We start from the raw sequence: 22,973 nt of genomic DNA, 5'->3' as shown, positions 1-22,973 counted from the left end.
TAGCCTTCCATCAACCAAGGCGAATGAACTACATGCCCAACATGTTTGCTCAGCCAGAAGGTGTCAAGGGGTGGGCAGAGCTATTTGAAAATCTAACTGAGGACCAAATACAATGGATGTTCGAGTGGTTCCTTACTGAAGAGTTCATCGCCCGATCCAGGGACGCACCATTTCTGATATAGATCGATTTGAGAGGAACCTAACCTTATGTCCCTCTCTGAGTTATGAGACAGGCTGGTAGGAAGCAGGTTATACCAAGGTCAACAAGATGAGTCACTTCCGGGCTGACTTCCAAGCTGATGATAGTCCTTATAAATGCCAAGCTCAGCATATGTGGCATTGCAAGATCATCATGGGAAGAGATATTATCGAATTTCAGACAGATACCATGCTGGCTGCACCCATACTATTCAGGCTGGCTGGAGGATAATCACAATGGTCTGGGCCAACCCGGGTTTGTTCGAGGTCACTGAATCATCGATGAAAGGGCTGAAGCACAGGTCAAATACAACCAACTGCGCAAGAGGATTCGGGAATGTGAAAGTGAGCACCATGAGATTCAAGAATCCCACCAAAAACTGATAGAAGAGTGGAAAGACATGGTTGTCAGTGTCAACAAGCGATTAGGATTCCTGGAATGAGGTTTAGTGGAGCTGGAAAGGAAGTTTCTCAAAAGGATCAAGGACTACCAGAATGCTGAAGGAAATGGGGGTGGACACCTGGTCAGAGCCTACCTGCTGCTGGGACTTCGCGAGCTAGTGAAGCTGTTCGATGGAGCCAAAGATGCCGAGTCTGGGGAAGGTCCTTCTGGGACCAAGTAGATAGGAATTTACCTTTCCGTTTTATGAATGTAATAAGGCCGATGGCCACTAGTGATATTTTATTTCCTGTTATTTAGTATCGATTTGGGACTCGTCTACATTTTATCAATAAAATGAGGCATTTAGCATTCTAAGTTCTCCAAATTAATTTGTCGCTAGGCCTACCTCGGGCACAACTGAGGTTCCCAAATTAGGATATGGTTTACATTCTTGCACTATGTGTTTAAATATTGCAACACTTTCTTATAATCCGCATTAACTTGTACCTTTTTTGTTTTTACTTTTGTTTTATTTATTCCCCTCCCCAAAGGTTAGTTTGTGCACTCTGGCATCATCATCCTACTCCACTCGTCTACATTTTATCAATAAAATGAGGCATTTAGCATTCTAAGTTCTCCAAATTAATTTGTCGCTAGGCCTACCTCGGGCACAACTGAGTTTCCCAAATTAGGATATGGTTTACATTCTTGCACTATGTGTTTAAATATTGCAACACTTTCTTATAATCCGCATTAACTTGTTACCTTTTTTGTTTTTACTTTTGTTTTATTTATTCCCCTCCCCAAAGGTTAGTTTGTGCACTCTGGCATCACCATCCTACTCCACAAGATCCAAGGGCCCTCCACCCACTCCTCCTCCTAGTCCCATCAGAAGTAGGAACAAGGGAAAGATAGAATATTTGAGCAACATCAGAAAGCAAAACTCGGTTGAACGGGTAGAAATCACTCAGGGTACTCAGGTCTCCAAAGAAAGTGCGTCCCGATTCAAGCAAAAACTGTTGAAATTTCAAGAGGAACTTGATCAGGTCCGAAACTTGGCGAGCTTATCATTTTCCCTCACCACTCCAGATGTCAATTTTCCTATTGCTCAGAACCCCACACCTCCACAAAGCATCCCAAAACCACAAAACTATCCCGCTCCTCACCATCACTGCAACACCTGCCATACTTCCAACAATACTCCATTGCTCATCCTAGAACCTTTGAACTCCACAAATGACCATTTCCACACTCATAACACCCATATCTATGTGGATACTATACCACACTCCACTCAACCCATTTCAAGTACACCCGAGTCTGATGACAAAGACTCACTCATCAGGAACCTGGCTACAGAACTCAAGAATTTGACTAGTCGAATTCAGGGTGTCGAAGAAAGTAAGGGGATTGAAGGGTTTAACTACGAAGACCTTTGCATATAACCAGATGTCGAACTGCCTGAGGGGTACAAACCTCCTAAGTTCGAGATGTTTGATGGTACAGGGGATCCAAAAATTCACATGAGAACATACTGCGACAAGCTGGACGGAGTAGGGAAGGACGAAAGGATTCGAATGAAACTTTTCATGAGAAGTCTGAAAGGCGATGCTCTATCTTGGTACATTAGGCAAGACCCGAAAAAATGGTTGAATTGGGTGAGTATGGCATCTGACTTCATGGACAGATTTAGGTTCAACAACGAAAATGCATCGGATGTGTTTTACATTCAGAACTTAAAGAAGAAGCCCACGAAAACATTCCGCGAGTATGCCACTTGCTGGAGGTTAGAAGTTGCTAAAGTCAGGCCTGCTCTAGATGAAGAACAAATTTTTCATCCAGGCTCAGGACCCGCAATATTATGAAAGACTGATGCTGATCGAGAATCATAAATTTTCCGACATCATCAAGTTGGGAGAAAGGATCGAGGAAGGTATCAAAAGTGGTATGTTACGAACTTGGAAGCCTTGCAAGCTACCAACAAGGCTCTACAGTCTGGTGGTACGTCCAAGAAAAGGGACGTAGGTGCCGTAATGGTTGCACAGAGAACCCAATCCCCTGTCAAATACCAAACCTATCCAATGCCTCCACTCACATATCAACCTACTCCAAATTACCAAGCACCCCCACCTTCTTACCAAACCCCACCCCACCCACTTATCAATCACCTCCACCTCTTACATATCAACCTACCTCATCCAGATATTCTCAACCCGCGCATGTTTACCAAGCCTACAATACTCAGCCATCCCACTATCAATCAACTCTCGCACGTCAAAACTTTCCTAGACCTCGACCAAATTTCGATCGCAGACGCCCCAAACAGTATACCGCCATTGCTGTACTGATTGACCAGCCATATGAAAGGCTCAAAGCTGCCGGTTACGTCACCCCTATCCCTACTATAACCCCTAAAAACCCTTCTCAGTGGGTTAATCCAAATAAATCTTGTGCATACCATTCCATCATGAAAGGACATACCATTGATGAATGCTTCTCTTTGAAAGACAAGATCCAGACTTTGATTGATAACAAGATCATTGTGGCAAAGGAGCCTACTCCGAATGTCCGCAACAATCCTCTGCAGGACCATAAGGGTGGAGGTGTTCACATGATTGAAATAGAGGATAATTGGGATCCCAAAGGATCGATCGGTTTAATCACAGAAGGTGACGAACCAAAAAAGCTAATAGTCACCCTTAATCCGATTAGAGTCCAGACTCAGCCTTCTGGAGATGCCTAGGTAAACATGTCTGTACCACTTGAGTTTGAAGCACCACCCCTACAAAGATGCCAACACCAATTGAGGTCGAGTTTGGGTCTCCAGCAAACGCACCAGCACCGTTTGAAGTTGCAGTTTTACCCTCCAAAATACATGCTCCATTCGGAGTAAAGGTGCCCATTCCAGTAGCAATGTCAGCCATAACACCGTTACATACAAATTCCATAACTTGGGATTACACAGCCGAGGCGAGAAGAAAAGGGAATGTCAAGTTCGGGGAAGCCATTGCGGCACAGGGTATAACAAGAACCGGTAGGGTTTATACTCCAGAGCATTTAGTTGAGTCGAGTGAGCAGGCCTCTGGTCGGCCGACCATTACTGAAATCGGTCCCGAAGATCTCTGGAGAAAGATACAAGCCAAGGAATACTCAATCATTGATCAGCTGAACAAAACACCAGCACAGATTTTTATCCTAGCTTTGCTTCAAAGTTTTGATGTACATAAGAATGCCTTGTTGAAGGTGTTGAGTGAGGCATATGTACCAAGCAACATCACCAAAGGAGAAATGGCAAACATGGTAGGGTAGGTATTGGAAGATCACAAGATCACTTTTCATGAAGATGAGTTGCCACCGGAAGGGTTGAGTCACAACAAAGCGTTACACATCACCGTACAATGCGAAAATTATTTTATAACTAGGGTCCTGATTGATGGAGGGTCCAGCCTCAATATTTGTCCGTTGGTAACACTCAGAACATTGGGAAAGGGTTTGCATGAGATCAAGGATGGGGCAATCAATGTCAAAGCTTTCGACGGTTCCCAAAGATCCACCATTGGGGAAATCAGCATGTGTTTGCAAATGGGGCCTACTTGGTTCGATGTTGATTTTCAGGTTATAGATGTGCAACATCTTACAACTTGCTGTAAGGACGGCTGTGGATTCATGTCGCTGGGGTCATAGCGTCAATACTATATCAGGCGGTGAAATTTAAATGGAACCACCAAGAGGTGATCATTCACGGCGACAGTAGCAATCCCATATACAGTCGCCAAACCATCCTATTGGAGGAAGAAGAAAGATAGGTGGGGAAACTGATCACCACATCGAGCGATTCAACGCCGTTGACAAAGACAAATGGTGGGACAACAAAATTGAAAGCATATTGAACTGGAGCGGATATGAGCCTAGCAAGGGACTTGGCAAGAATCTCCAAGGAATCGCCAAGACGATAAAACTGAAGAAACATGGCACCACTTTTGGTCTGGGATATGAGTATACTTGGGAGGAATTCAACAATTGGTTGCCACCATGGCGCGGTCCATACTACCCGCTGGAGCAGCCAATACCACATTTGGAGCAGACTTTCCAGCTGGCCGATGTTATCTATGGGTCGCAAAAAGGGGAAGCACTGGCAGCAGTGAGAAATTTGTTCCTAGAAGAAGATGACATGGATTGTTGTGTCATTTTTGAGGAGGAAGGAGAGGAAGGCCGTTCCATACAGGCCGTAAGCCGAGGAGCATGCCTCAACAATTGGACCATCAGAAACACCAGAGCCCGGAAAGCCTCAGGGTAGCAAGGCTGAACAAAGCATCATGCACTATCTTTTATTTTTACTAGTTGATTTTCCTTTCACATTTTTGAATTTTCACAATAAGATCTTCCAATGTTCAAAACAGTTATGAAATTTATCAAAGCATTTCGGTTTCCTTACAAATCTTACTCTTATTATTTTCTCTCATTACTTTACTTATACAGCATTACTATTACCTATCTTGATGAACCAATGGTTGTGACATGCAACGAGACAACGCAACAAACGTTCATAGATTCAGAGGAATATGATATACCGGGAGAGATTGTTAAAGAGGTTGAAAATTTTGAGAACAGACCTAAGTCCAACATGGACGAGACCGAGATTGTTACCCTGGGAGATACAGAAAATATCAAAGAAACTCGGATCAACGTTCATTTGTCACCGTTAGAAAATGAAGAATACACAGAATTTCTGAAGGAATATGAGGACATATTCGCCTGGTCATATGATGACATGACTGGTTTGAGCACATATATTGTGGCCCACAAGTTGCCAACCGATCCGACATGTCCGCCGGTAAAGCAAAAGCTCAGAAAGTTCAAGCCTGACATGAGCTTGAAAATCAAGGAAGAAGTCACTAAGCAGGTCAAAGCTAAGATTCTCAGGGTAGTAGAATATCCGACATGGTTAGCCAACATTGTTCTAGTACCGAAGAAGGATGGGAATGTTAGAGTCTGTGTCGACTACCGGGATCTCAACTGGGCCAGTCCAAAGGACGACTTCCCCTTACCGAACATACACATCCTGATTGATAATTGCTCCAAGCATGAGCTGCAGTCATTTGTAGATTGCTTCGCTGGGTACCATCAGATATGGATGGATGAAGAAGATGCTGAGAAAATAGCTTTCATTACACAGTAGGGGATGTACTGCTACAAGATGATGTCATTCGGGTTAAAGAATACAGGGGCCACCTACATGAGGGCCATGACTACTATCTTCCATGATATGATACACAAGGAGATTGAGGTGTATGTAGATGATGTCATTATAAAGTCCAAGAAAGCCACTGACCACATGGAAGATTTGAGGAAGTTCTGCAACAGATTGAGAAGATACAACCTGAAACTGAATCCCGCAAAATGTGCATTTGGGGTTCTTGCCGGAAAACTACTTGGGTTAATTGTGAGTCGCTGAGGGATAGAACTGGATCCATCTAAGGTCAAAGATATTCAAGAACAAAGAACAAGAAGGGCATAATGAGCTTTCTATGAAGACTTAACTACATCAGCAGGTTTATAGCACAATCTACGGTCATTTGTGATCCGACCTTTAAGATGTTAAAGAAGAACGTCACTACCACATGGACTGATGATTGCCAAAAAGATTTCGACACAATCAAGGAGTACATATCAACACCACCAATCTTAGTTCTGCCTGAGCCGGGTAGACCTCTATTACTCTACCTTGCAGTATTGGATGGAGCATTTGGTTGTATTCTAGGGCAGCATGATGAAACAGGAAGGAAGGAGCAGACCATCTATTACCTCAATAAGAATTTCACCCCGTACGAGGCTCAATATTCTCTGTTAGAGAGCACCTGTTGTGCTTTGACTTGGGTAGCTCAGAAGTTGAGGCACTACTTCTGGGCCTATACTACATATCTCATATCAAGAATGGATCCCTTAAAGTAAATCTTTCAGAAGCCCATGCCCACTGGAAAGCTAGCCAAGTGGCAAATCCTATTGAGTGAATTTGACATTGTCTACATAACTCAGAAGGCAATCAAGGGACAGTCACTAGCAGATAACCTTGCTGAAAATCCCATAGACGAAGAATACGAACCTCTGAAAACGTATTTTCCTGACGAAGAAGTATCATTCATAGGAGAAGACATTGCAGAATCCTATGATGGTTGGAGAATGTTTTTCGATTAAGCGGCAAATTTCAAAAGAGTTGGCATAGGAGTAGTCCTAATATCAGAAATCGGTCAGCATTTTCCAGTATCTGCCAAGCTCAGGTTCCCGTGCACCAACAACATGGCCTAGTATGAAGCCTGCATCTTAGGGCTCAAGGTGGACATTGACATGAACATCCAAAAGTTGCTAGTAATTGGGGATTCAGACTTGTTTATACATCAGGTCCGAGAAGAATGGGCGACCAAGAACTCCAAGATACTCCATTATTTGCATCATGTATAGGAGTTGAGAAAGAGGTTCACAAAGACGGAATTCCAGCATGTTCCCAGGGTCCAGAATGAATTCGCCGATGCACTGGCCACCCTATCATCCATGATACAACATCTGGACAAGAATTTCATTGATCCCATTCCGGTAAAGATCCATGATCAGCCAGCTTACTGTGCTCATATCGAAGAAGAAACAGACAGAAAACCTTGGTTTCATGATATCAAGGAATACTTGGCCAAAGGAGAATTCCTAGAGCTTGCAAACGCTATTCAGAAGCGCACGCTTCAGAGGTTATCCAACAATTTCTTTCAAAGCAGAGGAATCCTGTATAGGAGGACTCCTAATTTGGGATTATTAAGGTGTGTCAACGCAAAGGAAGCATCCACGCTATTAGAGGAAATTCATGCAGGGACCTGCAGTCCACATATGAATGGCTTTGTTTTAGCAAAGAAAATACTCTGAGCTGGTTACTTTTGGATGACTATGGAAACAGACTGCATCCAGTATGTCCGAAAGTGCCACCGTTGCCAGATACATGCAGACATGATAAAGGTGCCTCCAAATGAGCTTAATGCAACAAGCTCGTCGTGGTTGTTCGCCGCCTAGGGAATAGATGTTATCGGACCAATTAAACCCGCCGCATGAAACGGGCGCAGGTTTATTCTAGTAGCTACTGATTATTTCACCAAATGGGTTGAAGCAGCATCTTACAGGGCAGTGACTAAGAAAGTCGTAGCGGATTTTGTCCACGACCGTATCATGTGTCGGTTCGGAATTCCAGAGTCAATCATTACTGATAATGACTCCAACCTCAACAGTGATTTGATGAAATCTATGTGTGAAACCTTCAAGATCAAATACAAGAATTCTACAGCTTACAGACCTCAAATGAACGGAGCTGTAGAAGCCGCCAATAAGAATATCAAAAAGATACTAAGGAAGATGATAGAGAAGCATAAGCAGTGGCATGAGGAGCTCTCATTTACTTTATTGGGATACCGCACCACAGTACGCACATCGACAGGTGTAACCCCCTATATGCTGGTTTATGGTACAAAGGCAATCATTCCCACTGAGGTGGAAATTCCCTCATTAAGAATCATACAGGAAGCAAAGCTAGTGCAAAATGGGTGAAGAATCGTTACGAGCAGCTAGCTCTTATAGATGGAAAGAGAATAAATGCAGTTTGTCATGGTCAACTTTATCATAATAGGATGTCTAGAGCCTTCAACAAAAGAGTCAAGCCGAGATAGTTCACACCGGGATAGCTGGTGTTAAAGAAAATATTTCCACATCAAGATGAAGCCAAAGGGAAATTCTCTCCCAACTGGCAGGGTCCATACATGGTTCACCGGGTTCTACAAGAGGAGCCCTCATACTTGCAGAAATGGACGGAGAAGTCTGGCCAAAGCTGATCAATTCAGACGCAGTCAAGCGATACTATGTGTAACCTTTATGCTTTTTATGATGTAATTTGAACTATGCCTGACATGATTCCCGTTTAAGAGGGGAGAAGTAGGCACCCCTATGGGTTCGGTCACAATTCTGAACTAACCTTCCCCCCTTTTACAAAACTCACGATTTTTCTTTGAATGCAGTTACCCAAGTCGCGAAATTATCGAATATATTTATACACTCGTACTTTTCAAAAATACAACTCTCAGGACCGTCACATCTATTCACAGTTACCATCCGCACACAACATCCCCAGCTGCCACAATATCAGCTAAGGAACTTTTATTACTATTACCCTTTTATTTCTCTGCATTGCATAAGGTTACAATTTTGCCTTCCGAGACTAAGCTCTGTCTCCATTTGCATTCTCTGCATTGCATAAGACTACCATTATGCCTTCTGAGACTAAGCTCTGTCTCCATCTGCATTCTCATAAAGCTACCATTCTGCCTTCCGAGACTAATCTCTGTCTCCATCTGCATTCTCTGCATTGCATAAGGCTACCATTCTGCCTTCCGAGACTAAACTCTGTCTCCATCTGCATTGCATAAGGATACCATTCTGCCTTCCCAGACTAAGCTCTGTCTCCATCTGCATTCTCTGCATTGCATAAGGCTACCATTCTGCCTTCTGAGACTAAGCTCTATCTCTATCTGCATTCTCTGTATTGTATAAGGCTACCATTCTGCCCTCGGAGACTAAGCTCTGTCTCCATCTGCATTTCTCTGCATTGCATAAGGCTACCATTCTGCCTTCTGATACTAAGCTTTGTCTCCATCTGCATTCCTCTACATTGCATAAGGCTACCATTCTGCCTTCGGAGACTAAGCTCTATCTCCATCTGCATTCTTTTGATTGCATAAGGCTACCATTCTGCCTTCCAAGACTAAGCTCTGTCTCTACCTGCATTCTCTGCATTGCATAAGGCTACCATTCTACCTTTGGAGACTAAGCTCTGTCTCCACCTGCATCGGCTGAAAGATCGCCACCTTTTTTTAAATCCTACATCGGCTAAAAGATCGCCACCTTTATTTAAATCCTACACTGGCTGGAATATCGCCACTTTTATTTACATCTTGCATTGGCTGAAATATCACCACCTTTTATTTACATCTTGCATTGGCTGAAAGATCGCCACTTTATTTATACCTTGCATCAGCTGAAAGATCGCCACTTCATTTACATCATCTTATGGGCTGAAAGATCGCCAAATTATCCGAGGGCATCATCGTTCAGAGGCACCATTTACATAGCCCAAGAACACCATGTCATGGCTCGAGGATCCCTTTTAATCTTTTGCATATCATTATTTAAAGGCATCATGGTTCGGAGGCATCATCCTCATAGCCCGAGAGAATCATTTCATGGCTCGCGAATCCTTTATTATACGCTTCATGGCCCAGGACATCATGGTCCAAGGACGTCATCCTAACCGTCCAAAGGCAGCATTCATGGTCCAACGGGAACTTGCATCATGTTTAAATTTACGCACAACATATTGTTCATTTGCAGGTAAATCGGCGAGCAACGGCCGTCTCAGCAGGAGCAATCCCACTCCAGTTCCCGCAGCCCTATTAGACTTTAACCATTCATCCCAACTTCAGTATCGCGTCCTTGGGAAAACCTACATCGGCATATTCCGCCGACGGATCCTGAACTACATATGGCCTGATTCCTGTAAGACCAGGAATATGTAGGCAGCTCAAGAACCTGAGCACGGTCAAATTCTTCAAACCATTTCGTTCGGTCAAATTGGCCATCATATCTTTACCCGAGAACTCTTTCATCCTTCCCGGGTAAAGAGGGCAGTTGTTGATACCCCATTTTTTCCTATATATTTTTATATGCAAAATACTTTCAAAATAGCATATATATGCATATATAAGTATGTCCAATGTTTTAGTATTTTTCCTAATTTTTAAATCAATTTATCGCCCTATTTTAACAATACAAAAAACCAATAATTGTTCCTCAAATTATCATTTTTTGTGAATAACTTATTTTATTCTTACATTTATACCAAAATATAGCAAGGTAATATTTTACGCATTTTTACAAATTTATTTAGTATTTTTAAAGCTAAATTGCATATAATTGCAATTTTAGCCTACTTTAAGATTTAATAGCATTTTATAATTATGAAATTGATTCCAGTATTTTTAATTTAATATTTATATATTATTAATTAATTTAGTACCTTTAATTTATTTTCAGAAATCATTTTACTATTTTTTATAAAATAAAAAGGGAAAAAGTGGCTATTTAAAACTTAGCCCTAACTATTTCAATTTTAGCCTAAAATCAGCCCCAATTAAACCCCAATTCCAACTCAAACGGACCAGCCCAATTCCTAAAACTACCCGCCCCTAACCCGTTTATTTTACCCACCCGGCTTCCCTTTTTGATCCAAGCCGTTGATCATTTTTTGATCAACGGCTAGAATTCCCTCTTTCCTTTTTAATTCAACAACCCCCACCAACCCTATCCCATTTCTCACCAACCGCCGCCTCTGAAACCCCTTCCCTCTCCCAAATTCTCTTGAACATTCCCTAACCCTAGCCACATCTCACCGTCTTCAACCTATATACCCACCTGAACCCATGGCTTCTCAGGCCATGGTAGCCCTATACTCACTTCTCCTTGCTCTTATACGCTTGATATTTGAAGATTCGAGGCCTGAACTCGAAGATTTTTGCCCGAACCTCTGCTGATTCAAGGTTTCACGGCCATCTCCGGCCTTGCTCCGGCGTACCATGGTGTTTTGAGCCTGGTTTTGACTTCTCCAACTCAGATCGGACCTTTTCCAAGCCTTTCTCATTCCTAGGGCTCTTCTGAAACCCTAACTCTTCGAGATTTTCTTCGATCTTTTTAGATATGTTATGTATCTATGTTTTAGTTGAGTTTTCAAATGATTTCCCCAACTTTCTTTCAAAAATTACTTCCAAAATCGCTTCTTTTTCGATTTAGGATTTTCTGAAATGCTTAAAATATTTCTCTAACTTTTCTTTTCCTTTTCTTTGTGTGTATTTATCTCTATTGTGCTCATATGTTTCCTTTTTACCACACATGTTCTTCTGTGCTTTCTGTCTTTCGTTTTCCTACTGTGTTTCTATACCATGCTCTCACATGTTTATCTCACTGTGTTTTCCTATATGTTCTTTTGCTATACTTTTCAGGTGTTCTTGTGTTCTTCTACTGTATTTTCTCTGCTAAGTTCTTAAGTCTCATTGTTTGCCTTCTACTGAACATTGTTTTAAGTTTCTTCTAAAAACCCGTTTAAGCATGTTTTCCTCTACTATTTCTTCTACTCTCATTATGCTTCGAATTTCTTCACTCTGTTTGCTTTGAACTTTCTACTGAAGTTGCTTGTTTTCTCATGAGTTTCTGAAAGAAATCTCTGAGCCTGTTTTAACTACTTCTTCCTCATCTCTGTACTTAACTCTAGGTGGAAACCCTAGAATTTGGGGGTTCTGCCGAGGTTTGGTCAAGTGATTGAACTAGGGTTCTGTTCGAGAACCCTTGACTCTTTCAGACTAATCTCTGAGTCTATGAACTAAGTTTGAACTTCTTTGTTTGCACACGATTCTGAGCTTTTTTAAATTCTTCTACACTAGGATCTTCTACTGATTGGCATGACAATTTTCTTTCATACTTAACGTGTTTGTACGCTTTTTATATGTGATAAGTCTTTCTTAAAAAAGGTTTTCTAATTTGTGATTGGTTCAAAATCCCTTTTTAATAGGACTAATTGATTGTTGCTGATATTCTTTAAGTAAAACCTTTCTTCAGCTTTTCTGACTGGGTTTATTCCTACAAATCTTTGGACTTCTGATTTCTTGGCTGTTAACTGAGTCCCTTACCTTATTTGCACAAACCGTGTACTATCAAGACCTTGTCCTTAAATAGACCTTTATGTATTTACCCCTATTATATTACTTTGCACAAAGTGTTTGATTAATTTCTTTCCTTAATGGGTTTATACCCGTTTGTAATCTGAATCCCTTAATTAAAGGGAAAACTTGTGTAATTGATTGACAATCGATTTTCAAACTATTCTCTTACCTTATTTCTGCTTGCCTTCTATACTATAAAAAGGAACGACCCCTTTCTCACCAGACACTTTCAACTGAACACTTTTACACTTCAGACTTCCCACCCACAATCTCAATTCTCTTCTAAACTCATGTATTCTGACTGCCTATTTGCACTTTGGCTTTACAAGACTACTGCTTTCTTCTTACATGTTTCTTTAAGACTGGTATGTTCTAGTCTTAGCTTCAGCATCATCCCAATGTGTTTACTTATAGCCTTTACATTCATGTCTACTTTACTGTCTATGTGGAGTTAGATATTTAACTGGCATGTTAATTTCCCTGCACCCCTATTTCCTTCTATGTTCTTTGAGTTGTTGTTCAGGACATGACAATATGCAATTTATTGTTCATGTTTGTACTTGATCCCTTAGGGGATCTTGACTTCCAAAACAATATGTTTTAACAAGCTTGTAGGGTGTGCCAGCACTTCTCATTGCTAGGTATGCCCACTAGCATGTCCTTGCTTCTTTACCACTTCCCCTTTCCCCTTTATTCAAACTCTGCACTTACACTCACTCATAGCTTCTAAGTTCTGCCCCCCTCCTGTGAGCTTTGCCTTGGGACCTTGAGTTCCCTCTGAACTTAGACACTTGAGGACTGGCCCTTCCATACTGCACTATGACTTAATCTTGCACATATGGGTGTGAGCACTACCCGAAGTCCATTTGAGGCTCTTAGGGAACTCTGACACATCCAAATGAGAGAAAGGATTTGGATCCTGATCTTTGGAGTTGGTTCATCACATATTTCAGACATGGAGTCCGAATTACGCTCCCCTTGGTTGTACTACTAATTTCTGATGTAATTTTGCTTTTCTTATTCATTCTGGGCTGTAATAATTTGTAATAACTATTGAGGGTGGCTAGTGAAAAAGGATGGGAATGACTGTATGCAAAAAGGGATAGATATCATGCCTATAGGCTTATTAATTTCTGCAGTTACCATGCCTATTTCTGCATTCTCATCATAGGTTTATTAATTTCTGCATCCACGTAGATATCTTGCTTATAGGTTTACTTACAAAATTCTACACTTGCATATAGACACCATGGCTATAAGAATTACTGCACTATATAGTCACCATGTCTATAGGTTTATGCATTCATATAGATACCATGTCTTTAAGGTTTTCTGCAGTTCTGCATTATATAGATACTATGTCTATAAAAAGTTCTGCCCTATCTCATATAGATACCATGCTAGAAATCCAAATCCTGTATATGCATCTGTCACTAGACAAACTTGTTTATAAGATTTAAATAACTAACAACATTTAGATACCATGCCCATAGGATTTGTGCACTCTTGCTACGTCTGTAAAAATGTTTAAAATCAAAAATGTCTAGAAAGCATGCTTATAGGAGCTATTAACCAAATCTGAATCATTTCACTTTCTTGTAAGTCTAAAATCACTAACAATAATGCCTAACGTCTGCAGGACTTGAACTCGCCTTTCCAGATTAACTGACAATTTCTTTTCCTAAAATCACCATACTTCTTTTTGAAACCATTAGATATCATGTCTATAGGTTTCGTCTAACACTTAGGCAAGCCATAAGGTAAACTTGTAACTGAACCATGTTTTGTTAATTACATCCAGCGGGCAAGCCAAATTCGGACTTCTTATCTGAAAATATGTGATAAATCAGTCTGTTTTAACTTCTTAAGTTTGATTAGACCTTAATCAGTATATGCAAGACAAGCTAAACTCTATGCTTTTCTTTGATTTAAGGAGATCTATTTGAGCCTTTCTATCTGTTTATGTGCTTTCCCAATATTTGCTACATATATGTTTTGATTGCCGCCTTAGAATTTTGTCCTTTTAAAACTATGGAACCTCATACCTCTTCCTTTTTAGGATTAGTAGTCCCAAGTACCTCCGGGTCTGATAGGATTGGGGTGGGTAATAGCATGCAATAAGTAAACGAGACTTTCCGCGCTTTAATACCTTAACGGGGTGGGAAATGGTAGATATGGATATGATGACCACACGATAAAATCTCATGTAGCCCCTCTTTGAGGAGTGATTACCGGATGTTGTGTGAGGTGATCCATATTATTTGTAAACTTAGGACCCCCCTCCCTTTACTTGTTCATTTTATTACTTTCAGTATTTCCCAAACTATCTTCTCAAAAAATTCAGCTTTCTTTTATTTCTTTAAACTTTAATCTATTTGCAACCATTATGTGAAAACCCCCTCATATTTGAAACTTTTTACTTGCCTCCTTGTTATTTACACTTAAGGTCACAATTATAGTATGGCCGGGAACCACACTAGCGGATCCTGAGGGGTATCTAATACCTTCCCTTCGGGATAATTTCAAGCCCTTTACCCAATCTCTGGTTTTTTAAATCAAACTCTTCTTAGTGTCCTAATGCACTTTAATCATTAGGTGGCGACTCTTCTCTTTTAATAACCGTTAAAAGAGTTTTTAATGTCATAAACCCAATTTTGCGAGAAAAAGGGGGCCCAACAGCGGGTTAGTGGAAATGAATTAGGTTAAGGGGGTCGTTTGGGTTAATTTTAGGCAGGTGGAATGGTGGTCGTTGATCTGAATGATCAATGGCCCAATTAGATGGGGTGCGTGGGGATCTGGGACTGGGTAGGGTTTAAAAGGGTTAGGGTCGGGTTTAATTAGAAATTGGACCGGGGAATGGGGGGTTTGATTTGGGTTAGATTTGAAAGCCAAATTTGGCTACAAGTTAAATAGCCATTTTTTCCCTTTTAAATTATAGAAAATAGTAAATAATTTTCTAAAAATTAATTTAAAAGGATAAAAATAAGTTATAATACATAATTAACAATTTAAAAATACCTGATCCTATTTTATGAATATAAAACCTAATTAAACCTTAAAAGGGCTAATATTATAATTATGTGCAATTTAGCTTTAAAAAATACTAAATATAATTGTACAAATATGTAAAAATTACTTTAGCTATATTTTGGCATAAAGTCAGAAATACCAACGGAGGAATTATCAAAAATAATAAGTTTGAAAATAATTATTGGGATTTTATGGATAAAAAGGGGAAAATAAATCAATTAAAAACCTTTAAAATTATGGAAAAAATAATAAAACAATTGGACATACTTATATATGCATATATATATATATATATATATATATATATATATATATATATATATATATATATATATGCTATTTTGAAGGTATTTTGCATATTGAAAATATATAGAAAAAAATTGGGTATCAACAATGAGCATGTAATCCTTCGATCCTTTCAGGTACCTCAAAACTTTCTTTGCAGCTTTCTAGTGATCAATTCCCGGGTTACTCTGATATCTTCCTAGTATTCCGGTTGCAAAACTAATATCCGGTCTTGTGCAAGTCTGAGCATACATCAGACTACCAACAATTGAAGAGTAAGGAATTGATTCCATTTCCTTTCGTTTTACATCATTCTTTGGGAATTGCATGAGAATAAATTTGTCCCCTTTTTGAATTGGGATAATTCTTGCTGAACAGTTATTCATGTTAAATCTATCTAGAACTCTTTCGATATAGCCTTCTGAGACAATCCCAATAATTCTTGTGATCTATCACAAAATATTTCTATTCCTATCACATATTCATTTCAAAATTCTTAGAGAGAAAATCTTTAGTCTCACGCAATATGCCTAAATCATTAGCAGCAAGTAGAATATCATCAACATACAGGACTAAAAATTTAAACTTGCTCCCACTGATCTTTTGGTATATACATCGATCAACGATATTTTTCACAAAGCTAAAAGATGTTATGGTATCATTAAACTTTATATACCATTATCGTGAGGCTTGTTTAAGTCTATATATTGACTTCTTAAGTTTACACACCATTTGACCTTTTCCTTTAATTTCAAAACCCTCTAGTTGATCCATATAAACTTCCTCCTCGAGATCTCCATTAAGAAAGATAGCTTTCACATCCATTTGGTGTAACTCTAAATCATAATGAGCCACCAAAGCCATAATAATTCTTAACGAGTCTTTCTTTGAGACTAGTGAAAACGTCTCTTTATAATCAATGCCTCATTTCTGAGTATAACCCTTGGCAACAAGTCTGGCTTTGTATCATTCAATATTGCCATTTGAATCGCACTTGGTCTTAAAGACCCATCTACACTCGATTCTTTTAGAACTTTCTGGCAATTCAACAAGATCCCAGAGTTTATTGTATTCCATGGATTTTAACTCTTCCTTCATGGCATCAATCCATTTTTTAGACTCATTACTTTCTATGGCTTGTGAAAATGAAATCGGATCCTTATTAAGACCAATGTCAAAATCTGACTCTTGCAAATAAACCACGTAATCATCCGAAATAGATGATTTTCTAACTCTTTGAGAGTTTCTTAATGGTATTTCTTGTTGTTCATTTGTGTCAAATATTTGTGAGTAAGTTTCTTCATGAAGTGTTTCATCCAAATGTTGCTCGGTGTTGTCAAAGTGTTCTTCAACAACTGGAATAATATTTGATATTTGTGTGGAAGTAGGCACATTCATGGGTAATAGAATATTGACCCTCACCTTTTTTATTTCCACACTTTGCTTTTCAACACTCCCACAAACTTCACCATTCTCAATGAATATTGCATTATCGGTTTCAACAATTCTCAAACTATGGTTTGGACAGTAAAACACATACCCTTTAGATTTCTCTAGGTAACCAATAAAGTAACCACTTACTGTTCGAGAATCTAATTTCTTTTCTCATGGATTATAAAACTCTAGCTTTGCTGGGCAACCCCAAATATGCAGGTGCCTCTTTCCTTCCTGTCCATAGTTCAAAAGGGGTCTTTGGAACTGCCTGTCTAGGAACCCTGTTTAATAAATATATAGCGGTTGTAAGAGCATATATTTACAATGATTTGAGTAATGAGGAATTACTTATCATGCTCCTAACCATATCCATAAGTGTTCGATTTTGCCTTTCTGCAACACCATTTTGTTGAGGTGTTCCTGACATAGTATACTGTGCACATATGCCACGTTCCTGTAGGAACTTTGCAAATGGACCTGGACATTGTCCTGATTCATTATATTTTCCATAATATTCACCACCTCTATCTGACCTAATGATTTTCACCTTACTATCTAATTGTCTTTCAACCTCATTAACAAACACTTTGAGAGTATCTGTTGCTTGAGATTTTTCTTTCAGCAAATAGATGTATCCATAACGTGAAAAATCATCGATAAAAGTGATAAAATACTTCTCTCCACCTAAAGATGGAACATCAAAGGTTCCACAAATATCGGTGTGTATAATTTCAAGAAGTTGAGTGCTTCTTGTGGCACCTTTCATACTATGCTTGGTTTGCTTTCCCTTAATGCAATCCAAACATATAGTAAGATCAGTAAAATTTAGATTCGGAAGAATCTCATTCTTTACGAATCTTTCTAACCTTTTTGTGGATATATGACCCAAACGCATATGCCACAAGCAAGCAGAACTTTCATCTAGTGAACTACGTTTAATTCTAACATTATGTTTAACAGTAAGAAGGGATTCAAAAAGCCAATATCGAATTTTAATTTATATAAACCATCACTAAGAAAACCAGAACCATAAAAATAGCATTTTTATATAAATTGAAACATCCATTTTCAAACTTTAAATCAAATCCAGAAACATCAAGTCTTGAAAGAGAAATAAAATTCCTAGAAACTGAAGGTACATAAAGAGTTTCTAATAGATCAAGGTGACGACCACTTTCCATGATCAAACGATAAGTCCCTATGCCTTCAATTGGAGCCTTCATATGATTTTCCATGAACAAGAAATCCTTATTTTGATTTGTAGTTTGTATCGTAAGGAATCCCTACAACGTAGTAGATATATGACCAGTTGCACCAGAATCAAGCCACCAAGTATTATTAGGAACTTCTACTAAATTTGATTCGAAACATACAAAAACACTAATTGTACCTTTCGTTTTGAACCAAGCTTTACGTTTCCGGCAATCTTTCTGATAGTGTCCTTCCTTGTTATAGAAACGATACGTATCTACCTTATGTTCCTTGTTAGCATCCTGATGAGCTTTAGCTAGTGATTTCTTCTTCTTGAACTTGTTGGCCTTCGCTTTAAGTCCTTTACCAGCTGTTTGACTCATGAGGTTAATTGAATGACTCCCTTGTTTCTTAAGTCTTGACTCCTCCTGAGTAAGCATACTGGACAATTCACTAACATTTCACTTATCTTTAATAGTGTTATAATTAATTTGAAAAGGTCCATACTCAGGAGGTAACAAGTTCAGAATAAACTGAATCAAGAAGGAGTCATCCACTTTTATTCCCAAGGTCTGAAGTCTTGCTGCAATGTTAGTCATCTCGATGATATGGTTTTGCATACTATGCGACCCATCAAACTTCATGGTCGTGAGTTCAACAATTAGTGTACCAACGAGAGACTTATCTGTAGAACGAAAACGTTCTTCCACAAACTTCAAGTATTCCCTGGCACTTTCTGTTTGTGGAATAATACTCTTAATGTTGTTGGCAATTTCATTCGCATAAACATAAGGCTTAGCCTGTTAGAGCGTTCCCATGCTTTATGGAAAGACTTCTCATCTGCACTGCTCGAATCAGTAATGGCAGCGGGCTTATCATTCAGCAGAGCCAAGTCAGGATCCATCACACCTAAGTGGAACCGGACTTGTTCACGCTATTCAGAGAAGTTCAATCCGTTGAACACAGTAACGGACAAAGCAAGCGAATGAAAAGGAATAGCTTCAAAATAGATAATACATGCTCACAAATCAATATGGATTCAACAAAACAGTTAAAACATATCACAATTCTCCTTTGGGTAAATATTGCGATACACTATCATAATTTAAATGCAATTTAGTCTTTAATAGGTAATTAAATATATTTTTTTAAACCAAATATATATGTCATCTTTGGACAAACAATATATATATTTGACTAAGAATATTAATTTACCTCATCATATTCACTATTCATAGAATAATGATTCACCTTTGGGTAAATTCTTAAGCTCTAGCAATAGTAAAAATTAATTTATCCACTAATTTTTAATTATAGGCATTTCATTAATTTCATGTAAACTATAATTTTATGTATGCATATTTTCATAAACAAACTAGTTTGGCCACTTTGGTGACTAACAAACTATATAACATAAATGCACACACAAAATAGAGATCATAAGATTTTATGCATGTGAATACTTTAAACAATCTAGTTTGGTCACTTTGGTGACTAACAAACTATATACACATTAATCACATACATAAAATAAACAATAAGTAGTTTTATCAACTAATAGTCCAAAACAAATTATTTTATGGCTCAACAAATAAATATTACTAATATTTACGGCTAAGATATAGCAATTATGAGCCAAAACTTATATCAGTTAATTGCTGAAGGCAATGATTAGATCAATTGCCTCAACAGAAGGTATCTCGTTATTACTCTTATATTTTATATTTGGTGGGCCACAATCCAATGAATAAAATCAATTCAAGGTATGTCGGTCAGAACCCTATATCAGTCGTTTTTCTATCTTCAATTAATTCATAAATAATAAATGGCAGTTTGATCACTTTCGACCTCAAAACTGACATCCAAATTGAATAGTATGTGTTTTTCATTAAACAAGTGATTACAAGATCAAATATACTATTTTAAAACGTGAGATCAGAGAGGTAAGGGCTCGTTTGGTAGAGTGCATAAGAATAATGTTGAATAAGGTGTATTAGTAATATTGGTATTAGTTATGCTGACATATTTCTTATCCATTATTTGGTTTGATGAATTAAGGTATTGCACAATTTCTAAAAGAATTGTTTGTTTACAAAAATACTCTCAAAACTAGTCCACACTCTAACTTTTTAAAAGAAACATATGTTGAAAAATATTTTTATACGAAAAAGTTTAAAAATAATTATTTTATTTGTCTACCTATATTTTATACTAAAATTAAATATTTATTTATAAAAACGAAAATATGCTAAGTATTTATTTATTTACTAGGGATATAATTTTATTTTTCACTATTTGGATTATTTTGAACTTGCATTAACATACTAACTAGCATATTTTAATAAAGCATAAATTTTGAAGGTCAATTGTGTCTTTAACTAAGTTAATGCATGCATTAAAACCCACTGCATTGCTAATACCATTATTTTCTATGCATTAGTTATGCATAGGATAATACCAAATAGGATGTGTAACTAATACCTGCATAACTAATGCATAAGTTCAAAATGTCTACCAAACAATATATTATTAATACACAAAGCCAATACATGCATTAGCTTATCTAATGCATCCTACCAAACGACCCCTAATAGTATTGAAGTTGATTGCCCTTTCTTACAAAATTATGATCCATCACTGATGCTTTGTCCATGAACAGAAAACCGTACTCGTGATCAAATCTTTATTTCGTAACAATACCACAATCAAACATTTATATAAAGCTTGTAAACGAAGATTATCAGTTCAAATATCCATGCTCATGATACCACATGTTAACATAAACTTTAATTGCATACCAGGATCTTGAACATGATAATCTTACATATATCGTCGAAGAAAACATACCTGAAGCGGAATCCATTATCGTGAAGCGTAAGCGTTAATTGATAAATTGGTTTCTCGCTCCTTGCCTTAGCTTTCGTTATCGCCGCTTTTAGTGATGGAAGAGAGAATAAAATATGATAACCCTAATGGGTGGGGAGAGGATCAATTTATGGAGGTTCTTATTTAATCCGGTACGTCCATCAAATAACCGTTCAGACGAATAAGACTTGCTCATTAATTAAATATTAATTATGGGCCTTAAACTTATTGGACCACCAATAAATTGAACGTAAGAAAATCTTACATTTCATACTTAGCTTTCTTTTTGTTACCTTAACTGTTAAAGGAACAATCCCTCCTCTTTACTTATGATTCTCCAGGAATAAGTCAAATTGTAAAGATGGATTTTATTCATCTTATTTTTATGAAGTTAGGTCTATGCCCATGTATGTACCTTTTGACTTATGCTCAATATTATCTCCTATGGGGAATTTGGAAAGAACAAAGAAACCCGTATTAAATGCTTTTTGAGAATTGAGTAGTATTAAAAAGAACTACAATCAAATCTCTCTATAACAATCTAATTTTTTCCGATATTTTTTGGGTGCTATACTGAAGTGTTGTTATAAAAGACATATATTATAACATAATATAAATATTGGTTCCAAAAAAATCATGATTTTTATATTGAATAACCAGTATATAAGAATGTTATAGAGAGATCTGACAGTGCTACTTTTTTTTCCTAAAGTGACAATTTGTTTGGGATAATTTTTGAGCTAAAGCGGTAGTTAAAATGGGACCAAGAAAGATCAACATATTACTCCCTCCTATCCACAATAATTGACCAGTTTGCCTTGGGTACACCCATTAAGAAAATACTAAATTGTAGATAAAAATAGTTAGTTTGACTAAACTACCTTTAATTAGATGTTGCGGCATAATTTAATGTGAGCAGTAAAAGACTTTTAGGGATACATACATAAGGGTAATTTTGGAAAGACAAATTAAATTTTTTCTTGATATATAAATGGAAACTTATTTTGGACCAAAATAAAAAGTATAAATTGGTCACTTATTGTAAAGCGGAGGGAGTAATTTATCAAGGAAAACATTAAATGCTCATTGTTTTTGACATTTGATCACAAATGCTAAAATTGCGTCACTAATTGAGGATTCAATTGTGTAGCAAGTGGAAATAGAAGTACGAATATTAAATAGCTAAATAGCTTTTACTCATTTGACAAATCCATTTGTGATGAAAAACTCAATAAATCTAAGGTTTAGAAATTGGTAAATTGGGTTTGGAGGTACAAGGAAATGTGCATTGACAGGTGGGTATTCCACGGTCATTAATTATACAAGTTCCTTGAATATTAGTACGTCCTGTTCCTTCCACACATCTCCGAAAGCATCCATCTCTAGCTGCTCCGAATGTGCATATGTTAAATCCTATCTCAATAGTGCATGTGTTGAATCCATTCACTACTGCCATACTTCTCTCATCTGCATCCACAACACTAATTAAAGTGATTCTCTCATCTTGAATGCCAAAATTAGAGAAAAATAAAAAAATTTAGTTCTTTTTTCGAATTAGTCAATGTATAAACTATAGTTTGATTAATGTGTTAGATTTAACAAACGATAGTTTCTAAGCAGCAGGGTAGTAGTAGGGCAGTCCGGCGCATTAGGCGTGTGCCGCCTTCATGCAAGATCCGAGGAAGGATTGCAACCTAAGGGGTCGTTTGGTTGGGAATTATAGGTATCCCATGATTAATTATCTCGGGATTGATTGTCCAGGGATTAATTATCCCACCCTCCCATAGGGATAA

Source organism: Nicotiana tabacum, chromosome 10 (genome assembly GCF_000715075.1).
Source record: "Nicotiana tabacum cultivar K326 chromosome 10, ASM71507v2, whole genome shotgun sequence".
NCBI classification, from domain to species: domain Eukaryota; kingdom Viridiplantae; phylum Streptophyta; class Magnoliopsida; order Solanales; family Solanaceae; genus Nicotiana; species Nicotiana tabacum.
This window is presented reverse-complemented; position numbering follows the sequence as displayed.